Source organism: Etheostoma spectabile, unplaced genomic scaffold (genome assembly GCF_008692095.1).
Source record: "Etheostoma spectabile isolate EspeVRDwgs_2016 unplaced genomic scaffold, UIUC_Espe_1.0 scaffold172, whole genome shotgun sequence".
NCBI classification, from domain to species: Eukaryota; Metazoa; Chordata; class Actinopteri; order Perciformes; family Percidae; genus Etheostoma; species Etheostoma spectabile.
The window spans coordinates 1,120,506-1,132,231 of NW_022605573.1; the positions used below are offsets into that span (position 1 = coordinate 1,120,506).

The 11,726-nt window shown below is 42.1% G+C and overlaps 1 long non-coding RNA gene across 1 annotated transcript in view; it reads left to right on the forward strand.

Moving 5' to 3' along the window:
- LOC116685725 (uncharacterized) overlaps nucleotides 1–11,726 on the forward strand; it is a 22,412-nt gene that overhangs the window by 7,165 nt on the left and 3,521 nt on the right. The window contains exon 2 of the long non-coding RNA XR_004331031.1: nucleotides 3,962–3,969. This is a non-coding gene — a long non-coding RNA (uncharacterized LOC116685725). The remainder of the gene's footprint in view (nucleotides 1–3,961; nucleotides 3,970–11,726) is intronic.

Below are 11,726 nucleotides of genomic sequence, written 5' to 3' on the forward strand. Positions count from 1 at the left end.
AGAATAAGTGTAAAACCTGTTATTAAACCAGGTCAGGTTTTTAAAAAATTCAATTCAACAATATTTATAACAATATAACAATTCAATTTCGACCTGGTAGGGCAGGTTCATGGTTTTGGGGAAGACAACACAAGGGTTAACAGACAATATTGGGAATGTTGGGTTTACTATGACCTGAAAAACTCTGTATGTGTCATGTTCTGCCATGCTTTTATTCTGTGTTTCATTGTTGTCATCAGTATTTCCGGTTTTATTTTGTAGTAATCATCCGCTCTCATTTCAGGTCTTTAGTCTTCCTCCCTTTGTCTGCTTTCCCGCCCATTTGATTACTGTCTCCGCCCCTAATTTGATTCACCTGTTTGTTTTCAGCTTCCCCATTTCCCGGGGCTTAAATACTCACCATTCCCACTCACCGTTGCCAGATTGTAGTTTTACTTATGTTACTCCCACCAGCAGTTTCCCTCGTGATTGTGCTCCCAGTGTAATTGGACTTTTGCCTGTTTCCTGTCACTGATTATTGCCTGCTCCTGTTCTACCTTTGTCTACATCAGTGTTATTGGACTTTTGCCTGTTTCCTGTCACCGATTATTGCCTGCTCCTGTTGTACTTTTGCCTGCATTGTTCTTGGAACAATAAATCTACTTCCTGTTATGGTTTGGGGTTTTGTCTCGTCTTTATGTGGCCGTTTGTTTTCCTGTGTTTATTTCTTAGCCTGGTTACTGTCAGGTCTTGTGATTATTGCATGGAGTTATTTTTAGTCTTGTATATGTTCTGTTTCTGGTTTTATTTGGAAGTCTGGGTCTCTGTCTCGTCTTGTCTTCAGTTTTAATGCCTGTTATTACCTTGTTACCATAATTATTTAGTCTTGGTGCTTTCCTTGTCCTGTGTCAGATCATTGTGTATTTTCTGTTTATGAGTTAGCCTGTTTTTGTCTCTGTGTTACTATTTCTTGTGGTTCCTGTCCTTCTTTGTTACTTTTGTTATTTTGGACACCTGGCCTCCTGTTTTCTGGACACTTTCTATTGTATGGATTCTACTGCTCAGCTTTAGCTTGCCTCCTCTCTGCACTCGGGTCCTCCATTCCACGCAGTACATGGCTGAAACATAAAACAGGAAACAGAACATCTACAAGACGAGACCAAAAATAACTCCATACAATAATCACAAGACAGGACAGCAAACCAGGCTAAGAAATAAACCCAGGTAAACAGACTCCCGCAATGAGACAGGACCAACCAAAGTCGGGAATTTGAGTCCGCCATTATACCGTAATAGTAAAATTCTGTGAATGTCAGGTTTTAGAGCAGCACAACTGTAAGGATTATTTGGAGAAACCAGGTGGTGTCTTCATGACCAGAAAAGCTGTTCTGGGTCAAACTTAAACGTCTGTAGCAGCTACGTGATTTTATGTTTGGTTAAATTGTTCCAGTCTGATTCACAGTTAATCATTTCCTATGAAGTGGCAGCCCTATTTTTAACAACACTACAAATTACTGCTTTCGCATAACAGTTAATGTGCAGCCATGCCTGTGAGGTTAAAGGATAATTCCATTTTATCACAACTTGGGTCTAATTTGTATTACTATCTGCAATCTTCCAATCAGTTACAAAGAGATTGCACTCGTCAGATCTGTGATTCAGAGAACTAGAGTTATTCAGTCCTTTCTACGACAGGTTGCAAAAATAAACAAGGGCAAGTCATTTTATTTAAGTTTGTTTGGGTGGTTAGTATCGTTTTGTGGCCACAGTTTCAAAGACATAGGCATACAAATACATACAAATGGCACACGGCCTACAATTTAGTGGGCAAGGATGCTATTTGTGTAATCAAGTTTCTGTTTTACAATATCAGAAACTTGTCATCGGGCTAGAAGGGGGGGCATGGGGTGGCACCGCCCCTCCCCCCTCCTGAAATATGATCCATTGGGCTAGACTGCGGTCAATCTTGGGGTCAAAATTGGGATTTCAATTGGATCAGAGTATGCTCAGTTGACTGCCTGTTCTGCCAATTTTCCCGGTCCTTGTCACATGACCAATTAACGTTTCCATGACAACAGTCCAAAATTCTGATACCATGGAACCAGCCCTGATACAGTTTTAGTGGCAGACTGAGCCTATAGTATAGAACATGTGTATTGTCTTCTGATATGCAATTTTAACTTCAAATTAAAACAAGTGAAATGAATAACAAAGATGTTTCCTTTAGCAGAATTACATTGTTATTCAATCCTTTCCATTACCATCTCCCCCCCCCCCCCAACCTAGAATCACCCCTGCCTGTCATAGACATAGACATGATGACACAAACAGCTGCTCGCTATAATCCTTTTTTGCACCTCAGCAACTTCCGACCTATTTGAACTTCCATAAATTATTTTTACATCATTGTGTGTTATAGTGGGTACCTGAAACCAGCCTTGCACATCAGCTATGTCTGACAAATGGCTGACTGTCATTCTTTTGTGTTTTTTTTTGTGTGGCCCCACATATAGAATAACCGTATCATCGCCTCTCATTCATCAAACCCTCGTCCCTCTAAGTCTTGGGCACATTTCTGCCTTGTAAGGACATTGATAGTCACTCAGTGTTACAGAACCGCGGCTGATATGCACAATGTGGTGGAGAAATGAGATGAATGAGAGTGACGCCTGCGGTGTTACAGGAGACATTAAAGGCTTTGCAGACATAATTGGGTTTCTGGGCTTCGGCTCTATGGGCTGAAAATAATAAAAAAGAAAAGATTTGCCGTTCCTGAGTTCTCCATCATCAATCAGGGGAATCACAATCTATATTTCTTGTCTTTTCCTGCCTCTCTTTTTATTGCTCCTCTCTCCTTCTCAATCAAGCTTTGTTCCGTCATTCTTCCCGTCTCTGTCTGTCTTCACCTTGTCTTGTTTTTAAACAGTTTTTTTTCTTAATCCCTTGTCCATCTCTTTCTCCACATGTTGGTCCTTTTGATTTCCACCATTGTCACTGCTCCACTTATATTTCCTCTTTGCAATGTCCACTTATGTCTCTTTAAGGCCCATCTCTTCCTCTCACTTATCACCTTTTCTGTCTCCTCTTAAGCTAAGTCTATTTTGTGCCACAAGCTAAAGCTATTGGTAGAAATTCCAGAAACACCATGTTTTAGTATGATGAGATTAATGGAAAACTTAGACAACATCAGGTCACTCATAGGTCACAGGCCAGGGGACGAGAATATTCACCCAGTCTATAATAACCAAACCTGTTCATGTATGATTATGTTTGTCTCTCTACAGATTCAGGGACTCTAGGCAGCATGATAAGGGAATGTTTTGTCTCAGGACTGTCTCCTTTTGGAGGTCGGTGGCCCTGCCACTCTTTAGCATACTTCCCAGAGAAAGATAGGCTGAACTAGGCTTTAGCATCTAGGTTTTATGTGCCTGTAACATTTTATTTTACCTTGATGGTTGAGTTAAACCATGTGTCTAAGACTCACTGCCCGGGGGCCGATTGAGGCACATAGGATGATATTTTGTGGCCCCCTACTTGACCCACTTGACATTATTATTAGTGCGGCCCGCGGGTTGTTCTGTAGCGCACCTTTTTGTCATTGCATTGCCAAAGTTAGCCTCCTGACAGCAGAGTTTTTTGTCAATGGTTGTCAAGGCAACCAACCATAACTCACCTGGGGAAGTGTCAACGTTCCGTCACTTGGTTGAAACGTGTTCCAGAGTGACGGAAAATACATCCCATCACCCAGTTCCAGTCACGTCTCTCTCAAAACGTGCCATGAAGAGAGAGGTTGGCGAAGAGCACAGGCAATTTCAGGGAACCGGGGACAGAGCCGAGGGGCACTCCTACATGTCTCGTATGCAAAGAGAAAGTCGAGGTGTACAAGGAATATAACATCAGACTCAACTAAACATGATGAGGAGTATACAAAATGCCAGGGAGATGAGAGAAATGAGATGCAACAAAGAGAATGAAGCAGCAGTTGAAGCAGTATTGAGGAAATCGAGTCAGAATATGAGGGCGTGCTCTACTTCACGAGGTACATTGGCTCAGTAGGGGAAACGTCTTTTGGTTCTTTTAAGGTTTTTTGAGTTGAGAGCAGAAATGAAAGCCTGTTTTTTTGGTCCTGTCTTGTCTTCTCGTGTTTGTATCCTTATTTTCTCCCTGGTCTTGTGTTGGGCCTGTCTTGTGTTCCCTTGAGTGTCTGCATGTTCTGTTTCCTGTTTTATTTTGATAGTCCGGGTCTCTGTCTTGTCCTGTCTAATTTTACTACCTGTCTTCTGTTCTCCCGCTTCTGTGATTGTCGTCCCCGCCCTGATGTGATTCACCTGGTGTTGCTTGTAGCTCGTTACCTCTTGTATTTAACCTCTGTGTTCCCCTCCTCTCTCGTCAGATCGTTGTGTGAGTTTGTATGTTCCAGATGGTGTGTTTGTCGTCCTCCCTGTGATCTGTTTTTCCAGTTCAGTGTTCCTGTTTTTGGCTTTCTTTTCTTTGGACCTTTTTTTGGATATTTAGATAATTGACTCTGTTTTTTGCATTCGTTGGATCCTGTGTTGGTGTGGACTTTCTGTTTTTTGTGTGAAAATAAAGCCTTGTGAATTAAACCCCCCATCATCACATGCCCCTCACCATACCTAGAGATTGGCAGGTTTTATTCCAGTTAGACTAATAGCCGGTTTGTTTTGCATTGAGAGATGATTTTATGGAAAGTTCCCCATGCCGATCTCTATGGATGGTGAAGGGTATGTGATGATGTGGGGCCAAGGTAACTTTATCAGGATCCATAGTATCCTGATCTATGAAATAACTGGCCTTTAAAAATAAAAATCAGCCTGTCTCTGGTAATTTAACATGGGGGTGCGTATACTTATGCCCCCTGTATTTGAAGGAAGAACATATGATACATGATACATTCTCAAAGAAAATCGTCCTGAAAAGTTTGGATTTCCTGCAAAATAATTTTTTACATAAGGCATTTAGGTCCATTTCCAAAAGATTTCTTTTTTCTTTTATTCCTCTTTTTAATCAACTTTAGCATGGGTGTGTAAACATATGCAAACCACTGTCTGTGAAAGAAGTTGTGCTGCTCCTGAGCTTTTCCTTCACAAAGCTAAGCAGTCAAGTTTACAGTTTTTTGAAAATAATCCTGCCTTCATTAAGGTTGTCATTACCATCATTTCTGAGGCTGTGATGTTATTCTGAAAGCAGTTTCCAACATTTTGTCCACCCCATTCAAATCAACAAGGGTAGATTAAACATTAGAAACATCTCTGTCGCTTACACAGACACACACACACACACACACACACACACACACAACCGAGGTCGTTGATGGTCATCTGGACCTCGATAACATCACCATCAACCAGCCAGAAATCTCTTATTACATGCTGTGTGTGTGTGTGTGTGTGTGTGTGTGTGTGTGTGTGTGTGTGTGTGTGTGTGTGTGTGTGTGTGTGTTTGTTAAGCATTGACCTTTGATGTCCTGATAATTTTGATCATTGTTTGCCAAAAAACTCCAAAAAGTCATCAGGTGATCGTAGCTGGAAGAGATCACAGCGGCAGAGTGCACACTGGTGTCAGCATATAATTGTTGACCTTAAACCTTTCTACCAAAGACGGCACCTTCACACCTTCGTAAAATTCACCAAAATTGAAATAAAATCCCACATGAACAAATGCAGGACAGTTAAAAATCAATGGCAAACTTTTCTCTGCAGCTTAGTTTTGTATTTTCAGCTGCATCTTTACTTCTCTGAACTTTAGCATGGCCACATTCTTTCAATATTTTCTGAATAATACAACCATATTGCATGGGAATAAATTAGCATTCACTCTGAATTGATCGCCGTGGCTTCATTCATTCACACCGGAGACATCCACTGCTCTCGAAATGCTTTGAGCAGTAAGTGTTTTAGGAAAGTCAAATGTCCCCTGATTGGATTCAGCTCTGCTGTCTATCTCTCTATGAAGCTCATTTACTCACAGGAGTAAAACTCTATGTTCACATTAACTTATTCTAATGCTCTCTTAGCTGATCTGCAGGTCAAAAGACGCCAGACCGTAGACAATATAATGAAAGGATACAAACAGAGTTGATATACTCAGAGAGCAACAAAAAACAAAATAGATGCTGTAACAATGTAACAATCTAATGTTAATCCACACAACTGACTTGAACTCATCATGATATAATGAGTGCTGGACAATATCTGTTTTGTGCAATAGCACCGGCTTAAAATTTCTGCAATACTCTGCTGCTACTATTTATTCATTATTACTGTTAAAAATTCCTTTAAATTTGTAAATACCGTACAGGATGCCTGGGAGGAGGCCTCTGGGAAGACCCAGGACTAGGTGGAGGGACGTCCAGCTGGGAGGAGGCCTCGGGGAAGACACAGGACTAGGTGGAGGGACGTCCAGCTGGGAGGAGGCCTCTGGGAAGACCCAGGACTAGGTGGAGGGACGTCCAGCTGGGAGGAGGCCTCGGGGAAGACCCAGGACTAGGTGGAGGGACGTCCAGCTGGGAGGAGGCCTCGGGGAAGACCCAGGACTAGGTGGAGGGACGTCCAGCTGGGAGGAGGCCTCGGGGAAGACCCAGGACTAGGTGGAGGGGCGTCCAGCTGGGAGGAGGCCTCGGGGAAGACCCAGGACTAGGTGGAGGGGCGTCCAGCTGGGAGGAGGTTTCGGGGAAGACCCAGGACTAGGTGGAGGGATTATATCTCCAACCTGGCCTGGGAACGCAGTCAGAGCTGGTTGATGTGGCTCGGGAAAGGGAAGTTTGGGGTCCCCTGCTGGAGCTGCTGCCCCCGCGATCCGTTTACCGGATAAGCGGATCAAGATGGATGGATGAAATACCGTACATATCCACACTCCTTATATTTCTTTATTTATATACTCTTGCAACTGTAACACAGAATGTCCCTCTGGGGATCAATAAAGTATTTCTGATTCTGATGATCTTGAGCTTCCTGTTACCTGTTTCCAGATTACATGCTTACCTCAGGACACTTTTTGTTGTAAGCTGTTTTTCCTAAATGAATCTTCAAGATATTCATCGCACCAGTCTGCATTTTGGGTCCAAAACTGTTATTTTATGTCGTGAGAAAAATCACTCTCTCTCTCTCTCGTTTTTCTGCTCCACTCTTTCACTTCCACTTTCCATTATGCTGTGTTGTTTTAAATTCAGCACAGTCACCACACTGTGTGTCTGTGCGTGCTTGCGTGCCTGCTGGCGTCCTTTCTGCAGCTCTAGTCATAAAAACGGAGATAATCCATTCCTTTGAATAATTTACATCCTATCAGATGGCTCTATCCGCTCTGTAGCTGGGCAAAGACTTGGCAGGATAACACCACAATTGCCTCTGTTTTGTTTTCAGGTAGCACAATTTGCTTTTAGTGAATTTTCTTTTACTGGACAAGGAATGTTATGCCGTTAAATCTGTGTTTTATATATTTTAAGTGTGAGCTTTTCCATGAAATAATGCATCTGGAACAGTGTGTGTAAAGATTAAAACCCTGTCTCTGAAAATGACGTTGCCATACAACTTGATGGCATTCTCAATTATGTTTTGAGGTTAGCATTCCTGCTGGTATCATGCAGCTATATACACAGGGTAACATTAGCTTACCTGTTGGTATCATGCAGCTGTAGACACAGGGTAACATTAGCTTACTTGTTGGTATCATGCAGCTGTGGACACAGGGTAACATTAGCTTACCTGCTGGTATCATGCAGCTAAAGACACAGGGTAACATTAGCTTACCTGCTGGTATCATGCAGCTAAAGACACAGGGTAACATTAGCTTACCTGCTGGTATCATGCAGCTAAAGACACAGGGTAACATTAGCTTACCTGCTGGTATCATGCAGCTAAAGACACAGGGTAACATTAGCTTACCTGCTGGTATCATGCAGCTAAAGACACAGGGTAACATTAGCTTACCTGCTGGTATCATGCAGCTAAAGACACAGGGTAACATTAGCTTACCTGCTGGTATCATGCAGCTAAAGACACAGGGTAACATTAGCTTACCTGCTGGTATCATGCAGCTGTAGACACAGGGTAACATTAGCTTACCTGTTGGTATCATGCAGCTGTAGACACAGGGTAACATTAGCTTACCTGCTGGTATCATGCAGCTAAAGACACAGGGTAACATTAGCTTACCTGCTGGTATCATGCAGCTAAAGACACAGGGTAACAACAGCTTAGCGGTATCTTGCAGCTGCTCTTTTCCAGACACCATGGCCACTGCTGGACTTGTAGTTGACAGAGAAACAACAGAACTAGAAAATCCTGCTTCACTAATGTCACCGTGTGGCGACTCCCCACCCCACCATGTGTGAGTTATGGAAACAAGCAACAAAAGTGAAGCATGTGGGCTCCGACGGGACTCCATGGTGCCTTTATTACTGATGGCTTTTAACTGTTGATGGGAAGTACCCTTCTGCTATATAGTGGCTCTCATTTCCAGAAAATATTTAAACTAAAAATTGAAGTGTGACATGAAAATCAAAAGTCCAATTGAATCAACATTTTGGATAATTGTGACAACCCTAAGCTCTGAGCAAGCCAAAGTTCACACAGATTGTTTTATAATTTTTGTGGAAGTTAAACCTACAATATTGGAAAGAATCTCTGTCTGACAAAAGCACGGCAAAGCTCAAAGGTGAACAAGGAAGTTGGTCTTTAATAGGTGAAGGATGTGTACAACCAACAGTTTTGCTCATCATTTTAACAGGACCAAGAGTCACGGTGGACACAATTATGAGGTTGGAAAATACTAGTTAAAAATACATGTTGTGGTTGTGTAATAACAGGGAGGTTGTAACAGAAAATATCAGGTTTGGACAAGAGCTCTGACTGCTGCCATTGTCAAACAGCACACACTGTGTACTTCACTCCAACCGTTGGGATGAAAGCACAAAGCAGCTGAGTGCTGTCCGTGGTGCTGAAATGGATGGGCTGCATTTTCAAAGTAAAAAAAAGGAAATGTATAGTGTTTACAAAGGTGTGTCACCAGAAAAGCACACACACACACACACACACACACACACACACAAATATAATAAGTAAAAGCCACTCAGGGACACCGCGGGTTGCAATCTCACATGCACGTAAAGAAACACAAACTGTAGACTTCAGTTTATTGTCCCTGTTTTTTGACTTTCTTCAGAAGAAACCAACTATCAGCTATTAACTCTCATGTTGTCCTTGGGTCAAGTTGTCCTGTTTTCCTTTATCAATGTTCTACCCGAATTGTTATTTCCCAAAATAACATGATTGATTCCACACAAGGTATAATTTGTTATAAATGAGGTTTATTGACCATAAATTCCAAAAAATAACGTAAAATAACGTAAAACTAAAGTCAATGAGTTAGCGTTACGTAGTGTTGAAAAGGTCAAAAAAGTGACAAACATCGGGGAAAAAAAGCATCAAAAGTGTTGATTTTCAATTTCAACGGTAAAGATAACAAGGGTTAAAAACACGGATACACATTTTCAATCTCCCACAACAGTCCTAAAGTGTTGATGATTGTTTTAGCAGTATTTAAGAATTGGCCATTGGTTTAAGTTCATGGAGATTACACTACATTGTACTTATTTGGAATTTATGCATGTCTTTTGTTCTGATTAGCTTTTCACACAGCCTCCATTAAAAAGGCCATCAAATCAGCTCATGTCTTGGCCACTTTCTTGGGAGAGTGTTCCACTCGCTGCAGAGCCACGTACCGACGCGTGATGAGTGCTGCAGACAGGACATGGATGATTGAATGTGAAGATGTTCAACTATCAAAGTGTGTGTGTGTGTGTGTGTGTGTGTGTGTGTGTGTGTGTGTGTGTGTGTGTGAGAGAGAGAGAGAGAGAGAGAGAGAGAGAGAGAGAGAGAGAGAGAGAGAGAGAGAGATAGATAAGGTAAGGTAGAGGAGTGTTTTGTGGTGAAACGACAGATCATTGTGTCACCTCTTCAGTTCATGGCTGCACACACACACACACACACACACACACACACGCACACGCAACACTGAACACAAAGTACCATTATACCCACTTAACCTCCACTCCAGTGATATATACCCAATTTGGAAAGAAGAAAATTAATTCCAGAAAGTCATCATTCAACAAGTCTCCAGAGAAAAAGTGATTTTTTTTTTTTTTCCAAATTGTCATCAAAGCTCAGGATGGTAATACTTCTCTGAGCTGGATTTCCAAGAGATGACCATCAATCAAAGATTGGTGTCTGATGAAACCTCGCAGGCTTTCTGACTGAGATGGACACAGGACCAAAAACTTCTTGTTTAGATGTGTATAGTTGTGAATTTTTGCCACTGGAATGTGTCATTGGGGTTATTGTTCCTCATGCTACCTTGGACCTATAACACGTCTCATTTCAAGAGCAACTGAACCGACTGAATCATTGGAACGGCATTTAGTAAAGGTCCTTGCAACCTGAGTCTAAAAAAATTATAACCTTACTTTGTGTCATTCACAATTACACACTGGCTCCAAAACTGTAAAAAATATCAGATCTGGTTCAATTTTCTGCATTTTGAGGTGATTTGACACTTGCTTGTGTGTGTGTGTGTGTGTGTGTGTGTGTGTGTGTGTCCATACCTTAGACACGCTGCCAGCCTCTGGTCAGGATCCATTGGTGGTCTTCTTTTTATTGTGGCTCCAGTATCGCTAGCTAAGCATCCCACTGAGCCCCCGACATGCTGAAGTAAAGTTTGAATGGATCCGTGCAGCTTCTTGATAAGGTGGAAGAACTCTCCCTTGCTCAGGATATTTCCTTTTTCTTTTTTTCTTTTTCCAAGAAGAGAGAGAACACAACGAATCATCCTTACTGCGTGAAGATTTTTGTATTGTTTTGCGAAATCTTCCACAACGGAATAATTAACACGCATTGCAATCGGGGATATCGGTCAAAAGGGTTGGACTGTCTTCATTAATTCATAGGTGTGTTTTGGGCGTAACATGCAGTCAACCAATCAGAGTGTCATCTCCCATTCCCTTAAACAGCCAGGCGCCTTTTTACCTTGGCGCACTGCACCGTCATGTTTTTATTTGTAATCTTTTGCATGTTTGTGTGCTGCTGCGCTTCCCTGTGTGTGTGTGTGTGTGTGTGTGTGTGTGTGTGTGTGTGTGTCTAAGGATCCCAAAAAGAAGGAAAAATGCATTATGCTGCTAGCTGCCTGTCCCCTGAACACACTGTAAAAAAAACAGCAAAGCAGGGAGAGAACAACAAGCACAGAAGCTTAACTCTAAAAGAGTGGGAGTGTTTTTTTGTTTTTTTTAATATTGTAAACTGGCTGCATTCTCCGTCTGAATCAGCGAAGGGTTTCAAGATGCAGCCTCAGGCTACATGGCGCTTTATCAACATGAGTGTTGATGTAGGAACACACCAAACGGAGGAGGATACGTACCGCTCCACAGCAGAAACGTTGCACATAAATACTTGGATTCAGTGTTTCTTAGCTCGGGCCTTTTCGATGCATTTCCTTTCACATCAAGGTTGTAGTGTCATTTCAATCAGGAGAGACATGTTGGCAGAAATAAGATGTATTGTACAGCTCAAATCAAATGTACAAAATCTTAGGCGATTAGACTCCATCGCTATGTGAATCTTTTGTATATCTATATATAGGGATAGAGAACCATCAGACCCCCCCCCCGATGGAATGTAGACACCGATGGTGCTGACAATGGAGCCTGAAGACCAGACCGAAGGAGGCTCCGGACC